Below are 8,453 nucleotides of genomic sequence, written 5' to 3'. Positions count from 1 at the left end.
CATCCTAGGTACTGAGTTACCCTGCCCTCGAGAACCCCAGCACCTCTCCCACTAATCTCCGCAACTCATTGAAGATGGCCCCACTTCCTCCCTTCTTCACTGTGACTGCCTCAATTTGCACCCCCCTGCTTCTCTTATGTCCCCCCACACCTCCCTCCACATCACCTATGCCACCCCAGACTTACCTGTGGGAGCTGCTCTCCATTGCTGCCTGGGGCTGTATTCCTGGCCACGTTCATGTGTGCATGTGCACACATACATGTGGCACCCCCTGCATCCCGCTGCCCCCAGCCCCTTGCAGTTTGGAACTCTGTCAGCCTGCAGGGGGAAACTCACCATTTCCCGTGTTTTTCTCCTTTAAAGTAGAAAATCTGTGTTTTTCTGCAGCAAACGGAAAACCTGGATCCCTGATTATGTCATATATACTTTAACAACTGGTCTCAGTAAGTTGCTTGAAGAGGATTTTCCAGTTTTCTTTGTATAGATTATTGCTTTTGTAGGTATCTTTAGTTTTATTTATCCCTGATTGCAAGATTTTTATTCCTCAGTTTCTTCCTAACAACATTGGGAGCTGGAAACCAATTGCTGAGCAACCTGATGCTGCTGTTCTTTTCTTCTCTGACAGTAATTTACATTGAAATGTCTTTCTTCCTAAGGAACAATTTTAATGTATATTCACTATGGTCAGCCTGTGACCTAGAGATGAAAAGGTTTGTTCTTGTTTCAAACTCCATAGATGTTCAGTCTATCAGTCGTATCTTAGAATCTGTCCATCGCAGGGGGAGGCAGCCTTTTCTGTCTGTGGGCTGGAATGACCCACCCTGACTCAAAGGTTGGTGGATGGGTGCTAGGACCTAGCTGCTGTCACCACTTGTCCCCACAGCAGCACAGGGAGAGTGACTGCAGCTGAAGCCCCCCATCACTGAATGCTGTTGAAGCCCCATATCCATGGGCCAGATCCAATGGTTCTGTGGGCTACAGGTTGCAAACCCCTGGTCTATAGTAATTCATACAATTAACAAATGTTTGGTTATATATATTAATGTGGCTGGTAGCATCCATGAGGTTATCTTGTAAAATTTTTTTCTGAATTGAAAGCAGAAAACCAGAATAGATTCATCAAGATTTAAGGCCTGTGAAATTAGTTATTCCTGTCCACCTGTATTTGTATACATGTGGAATAAATCTTGTTTTGGTCTTGGTTTATTGATTTACAAGCAGGTGAGAATCATTACTGAGTCCTTCCAACTCTCATTTATTAAAGGTTTTAGATGTCAAGGACCATAGTAAATCCTTTCGTGATTCCAGCTGCTAGGGAAAGCAAACACCTAACATAGCTAAAAAAAATAAAAGGATTTATCGTAAACTAAATTAAACTGTCCAAAGTTTGTTCACGATTATAGATGTGGGAGGAGAGAGGAGAAAAAAAATCAATATAGTATCCTAATAGGTCAGGTTTGCTTAATATTGTCATATTATACTTTTCCAATATGTCAGTAATAAAAATTAACAGTTAACCATAGTGTAAATCAATCCAAATATAGTCATTAAATGTTGAAGGTTGACAAGGGGGCTAGGAGATGCAGTGGACTGTTGAACTAGCTTTTCACCTCTGGGTCACAAGTAAAAGAAGTATTGAGATACTCATTTTTTTAAACTGCAAAACTACTGTACACTTTGGTTTGATTAAGATGCAGCTCAAATGATGCCATGCACAGGAAATGTAAAGTGTGTTGCAGGTCAGGATTCATGTATTCCGGCAGTGCTTCTTAGGGAAGCTTGTAAAAACAATTATTTCTGACAGAAACAAAAGAAATTTCATTAAAATTGTTTTAGTATTTTTAGTGTATGGTGGGAAGAAGGCAGACATTAACATTTGTTCCTTTTTGCTTGCTACAGTATGACTTTTTAAAGAAATGTCATTACTTGCCAGTGCAGCATCTGTTTTTTAGTTGCAACTCAGCTAATTTTAGTTGCTTTATATATCTGATTAAGTCCTTTGGCCTGTTTTTGTCAAGATTAGAATCCAAGAGCATCCTGGTTCCTTACCACAAAACCATGTTGCTATATAAACTTTTCTGAACTTCAGTGTGCTATTTAAGTAGAAATTTGACCCAAGATAAGTAAGGAGCCTACTGGATAGGCCTTCCAATGTATAGAGATGAGGTAAGTCATAAATAATAAAAATTAATGTTTAGTTGGTGCTACTTTGGTAGCAATTAATGAAAAACCTGAAAACTTTCAAATGGGAAGCGAATATTTTTCAGACAATTGCTATTCAAAATCTGGCCTGCATAATATAAATGTAGGACTTGATTGAATGTTCAGAATACAGGAAAGATTTAAAAACAGCCTTGTGCCTTCTTTGGAAATAGAGATAAATTGTCAGAGGTTTTTTATAACATCAATCAGGTGTTATCTTGATGGTATTGTCTGATATCCCTATCTGCTCACATTTACTCTAATTTCCTGTATTTCATAGTGAACATGCATAATAACAGAGTATTTTAGTTCCTCCTTGTGTATGTGGATAACTAACCTGTAAAGTTGGGATAAGAGAATGGTTACCTATAAAAGTTGGTAATTACCTGCACTTGATAGTGATAGGAATGGCGTGACCTTTTGCTTTTACAATGGGCCCTAGAAAAATTTCTTCCTTTTCAGTGACAGGCTTGTTGTTACTAAATGTAAGATAAAAACAGATATTATGGTAACGGTTGAGGCATAAATGTATTTAATAAAGTAACTGACAACATGCTATACAAAACTGAGACAAATAGTGTTTGTTACTACATAAACTGTATTCTAACTAACTTGTCTTGAATATCAAATGTTCAAAAGAGAACAGTCATGAATAAAATACATTTGGGTTTTCAGACTTGTGCTCAGCTTCCCTTGAGATGGATTTACTGAGAGAGAGTGCAGTGCATTGAAGAAATTTGTGTGACAGCCAAAACTATGTTTTTAGATTAGAAAAATCTCACCTGAATGAGTCTTAAGAAAAAAAATTAAAGAACAGAAGCTTACGCTACAATGAGCAATAACAGTTAAATAGAGAGCAAGCTGAAGGAAAGCATCTAATATATTAAATAGTCAGAATAAGAAAGTGATCACTCGTGCAACCAGGATGAGGTACTAAGGTGTTAGAACTTTTATACTAGTTTATTACTGCAACTCATGAACTCTACTGCCTCAATTCTGCTGCATTTTTATGACACCTTCACTTTTTACTGCTCATGCATGAAAACTCATTGCAGTGTCCTCTGTTTACACTCAATAAAAAAAAAACTTTGGTAACTATTTTTTTTTACTATTATGTATATGGATCTTTTGTAATTATGCTCAAAGTCATAATCATGAAAACAAGTGAATGTAAATATCCATGTCTCCAGAATTTTAACTATCTTCTAGTGGCAAAAATTTCCTACAGTCTTGCCTGTCCTACACATTTTAAAATGTATTCGGGGGGTATGATGGTTTAAAGAGAGTTGAGTTGAGAGTTAGCCATGTAATCTAGTCAGGCAGAAGGAAAGGTAAATATGCACCTTACAGACTAATAATATATAGAGCGAGCATAATTTTTCAGAAATTTGATCTCACTTCATCAGATGCTGTGGAAGGAGAAGCATAGAGCAGTGCATAATGTAGAGTAAGTGATTTGAATACAAAGGCCGCTGACAGATGTGAAAAAAATCAAAACAGCGACTTGCCCAATGTCTAAGCAGCTATTAGATAAAAATGCCAAAAAGCCCTGCTGAAGTGCGTGATCTATACAGATGTTGGACAAGCTGGGTCAAACTGATGCAGTGCCTCTTCTGGGCATGTGCTGTACTCAGTGCAGGGATGCACCAAGCTGAAAGGAAAGCGCTGTTTTGTTTCTTTCACATCTGTAAGCAGCCAAAGGTGGGATGGGAGGAGGCAAGGAAGAGTGGGGAGGGGGTAATCCTGGGAGAGGCAAGCAAGCAGAGAACAGATAGGAACAAAGAAGTAAAAAAAACTAATCCAAGTACTGAAACAAAAATCCGTAGTCCCTGTTTAAACCATATTTAACACAATTCAGTCGGTGGATGGTTTCTTGTTCCACGATTTCCTGTTCAAACTTTAACAAAAAAAATTTGCTGCCAGAGAACAGCAATCCTGAGGTCAGCAATGGATCATCCAGGATGGTTACTGTTCTGCCACAGGCCTTTCTTTCTTTCTGCTGCTGCTGTCAGATTGGCGTTCAAACTGTTCTTACATATAGATATTGTCCCGTCTGTCTGATATAGATAGCAGAGGGGCAGTGTCAGCAGGTGATGGTGTATATGACATTGGTAGAGTTGCAGGTCAGTGATGTTATACTCTATGTTATTCAGTGTAGTGATGATATGGTTTATATTGATATGGAGGCACAGCAAGCATTTGGATCCACTGCAAGGGCTGGTGCTTTGATGAGGAAGGGAGTTAGTCTGTTGCTTGAGAAACGGTGTTTGAGACTGGGGGCCTATCTGTAAGCCAGGACAGGCTTGTCACATGGCCACCTTGAGACAGTCGTCCATGCCCCGGAGTGGTTGGAGGTCATTAATGATATTTCTAAAGTGTTTCAGCTGGAGGCTCTCGGTGAAAACCGGAGGGATTCTGTTGTTCTTGTCCCAGGGTTGGTATTATAGCAGGTTGGAGCAAGGTCTGAGTCTGGCTTTGTTGATTTGAATAGCTACAGTTTTGGGATTGTGTTGTAACTCTAGTAATCCTTGCTCCAGATCCTTAAAGTTTTCATCCCAGTCAGTGGGATGAGAGTGGATATGGTTGTAATGTAGAGCTTGACTGTAGAGGATGGAGCTGCTGTCATTAAGGTAGCTGTGGAGGTCGGTTGGTTTCTGATACCATGTGGTGGTGATGTGGCCATTGCAAACCTTCACTGTGATGTCTAGGAAATGAATTTACTGGGTGGAGTCTTCCAGAGTTAGTCTGATGGATGAGTGGAAGTTGGTATATTCCTGGTGAACTTTCTCTAGAGGTTCCTTCCATCTGTCTGTATTATAAAGATGTCATTGCTGTACCTGAGGTATACCAAAAGGATGAGAGGGCAGCTGTGAAGGAAACAGATGTCAAGGTCTGTCATAAATATGTTCACATATTGGGAGTCCATATGTGTGCCTTTGGCAGTGTCTTTCATTTGTAGATATAGGGAGTCCCCATATCTGAAACAGTTGTGTGTGAAGACAAAGCAGGAGAGAGTAGTGGAAACAGAAGCAGTTTTCTCATCAGGGATAAAGTTCTTTGTGGCTGGTGCAGCAGGTACAACAACCTCACGGGGAATGTTGATATACAGAGATGAGGCATCATGGTAGCTAATATGGCATTTGCTGGAAGCTTGTCGATGGAGCCTTTCTTTAAGAAATCTGTGGTATCTTTCAAAGAGCCGGCAGGGCCAGTGAAATATGGGAATAGGATCAAGTCAACATATCCAGAAATTCTTTCTGTGATGGTGCCAGTGCCAGAGAAAATGGTGCGTTTTTTTTCAGGTCCCCCACCCTTGTAATGAGTCATTCATTTTAGCCCCTTTCAAAATTTTCTCCCCCAGTTTTGCCTTAAATTTCCTGCAGTCTCAACATCCTGCATTACAACAACAACTCTTCTGGTAACTATGATTTCATTAACTGTTTTTGCAGAGTAAATAGCTTAATTAAAACACTATGAACCAGAAAGACAGACACCTTAAAATATATCTGCAAAACATGCATGTGACGTTATGCATGTAATCCTTGATCTATGTATAAAGAAAGGAAAACAGCAATGTGTCAGTGGATACTGGAACATACAGGCTGCATCTATACAAGATGCTGACTGCACAGTAGCCTGATACTACTGCACGGTAGCGTTGCATGGCAAAAACCATGATGCGACGCTATTGCATAGTAGTCTTAGGTTACTGAGAAGTAGCATCCCCAAAAAAGCATTCACTGGCACTACTGTGCAGTAACTTTGGTTACTGTGCATTTATTTAGTACTTGTTTAAATAAATGCACAGTAACGACGGTGCAATAGTGTCTTGCGTAGACACGGCCATACCCATTTGAACATTTAATTACCTGGCTTTTGCATGCAGAGGTATTTTGTATACACACACTTATATGACCATATTTTAAGATTCATCCATTCAAAATTAAGTTTAGATAAGCTTCAATTCACAGAGTTTTGTCTCAATATTAATTTAGTGATGTGGATGGACTTTGCTAAAAATGAATGTACAAATGCTGCTTTAATTTTAGTTCTGTGTGTTTTATTATAATTTCATTTAGAGGGCAGGAGATTTTTTAAATGAAAATAAGAGATGCACAATTATCATAAAAAGGGTTAATGCAGAATGTAAAGGTGACTCGATACATCTTTTATTACAATAATAGACTTTCTGAGGACTTAATTTTATTACACATTCCATTACTGCTGTTATGGGCCCATAATTTAAAGATTACTGCACAAAAAACCTAGGCAGAAAATGATTTTACAAGCATTGACCCATTAAAGGTTTATGAATTGTCTGGTAGGATTAAAAAGAGTTTAGTTGCTTAAAATGTTTAATGATTTCTTACTTGACTAAAAAAAATACACAGAAATCTGTGCTTCTAAACCATTCTGTTTTTTGTGTAAGTGGCCCTCTCATGTATTGATAAACTGTATATTTTCTTTGATCAAGGGTATTATTTCTTGCACCCTGAGGATGATAGAAATATTTACTTTAACGTTTAGCTCTCATTCATCCTCAGTGGAGAATATGATACTATGGCGTGGCCAAGAGATGCTAAAAAACATCCATTAAAATATAGAACGAGGGGGCAAATGGGAATAACAATTATAATACCATTAAGGGGTTGCTAGTATCAGGTGCAAATGTGAAGCTCAGTTGAATATGGGATCAATTGAAACTTTAAGATGTAATTATAGCCTCATTTTATTGTCGATTAAAAAGATATCCACTATCCTCTCATCCCATTTCTCTGCTTTTCCCTTTTTTGGCAGAGTCTCTCACACTGTTTCTTCTTTCATTTTACTTTCCCCTGCTGTTCCTAGGCTACACCTTCAAAATTTGTTCCAAGTGGACTCATTTTAAAGACGTTACAGTAGAAGATTGTACCTCATGTCTGTGGAGTGGCTCCAACATAAGCATATGTGCAAGCTATTTTAAAGAAAAAGAATTATGTGCTTGAAGCTGTGCTCATAAGCATATGGACAGGTGAAGATCTTGACAATGAATAAGATGCTTATGTACAGCATGACAGCTCAGAAAAGTTAAGTAACATCTTACAAATGTAGTAGTATGAAGACCTGTGAGTGCATTTTCACAAAAGATGTATGCATTGCTTACCAGGTGTGTGACAATCAGGTTTCCAGCTGGGTGCACATGCAACAGGCCATTTAGTAGGTAGAGGGTATTCATGATAATTGTACACTCAACTTTTGGCCTGTGGAGAGCCAAATTTTTAATCAGATGCCTTCAGCTTTACAACATTTTTCACTTCTCTAGTTACTCACATTTCAGTCCCGTCCCAGAACAATTATGTACTCTGAATTTGCTTTCATCTAAGCACAGCTCTTAAAATGGCGATTAAAAGTTGCAGCAGCACAGAACTTGCAGAATCGTGCAAGGCAACAAAAATTTTTGCCTTGTGTCTTACTTAGATTTTCTGTTATTTGTAAGAATCATGTTCATGTAGACTGCTCTGTGCATGTCCTATTACAGTACTTGATAAAGGGGTCCTGGGTTCACAAAAGCTTAGTCTATAAGGTGCAAATCTACCCTGCCTTCTACTAATAGATGCCACTTACAGCTATCAAGAATCTTAGCTTTATTTCAGTATCTCATTTCCTGTTAAAGCTGTTTATTGCCTTGTATGTTCCTCCCAAGGAACAATATTCTTTTGATATATTAATTTTGCCAAATCTAATAAGCTAGACCAAAGAGCTAAAACTGGACCCAAGAATGCTGATAGAATAACTGAGTCTTAAGTTTCTGTCTGACTTGCCTTAATACTGCTGAGATTGTAAATTCTTCTGGGATAGTGGGTGTGCTCCAATGTACAGTATATTTGTACAGCACTTGTACAATTGGGTCTTGATCAAGAAATCTTAAGTGCAATGATTTATCTTAGAAATGACATTTTTTAGGAAAATCAAGTACAATTGTGAGCCTTAATGTTTTTCCATGATGTTGGTTGTTTATTTTTCTATTAATGTCCACTTTATACTGATTAAGAGTTAACTTAGGAGGTCAATAGTTCATGTTCTAAATGGGGTCCCATCAACCTTCTAAGTTTAGTGTCCAGAGAATACAGAAATGCAAATATTTTTAGCAACATAAGGGGATTTTTGGACATAATAAAATGTTGCAAGGCTTGACCTTTGCATACGGAGAATACACTGTACATATAAAGAAGTCTTCATAGTTTCATAGTTTCTAGGGTCAGAAGGGACCT

Source organism: Gavialis gangeticus, unplaced genomic scaffold (genome assembly GCF_001723915.1).
Source record: "Gavialis gangeticus isolate Ggan-Ray unplaced genomic scaffold, GavGan_comp1, whole genome shotgun sequence".
In the NCBI taxonomy this organism is placed as follows: Eukaryota; Metazoa; Chordata; order Crocodylia; family Gavialidae; genus Gavialis; species Gavialis gangeticus.
This window is presented reverse-complemented; position numbering follows the sequence as displayed.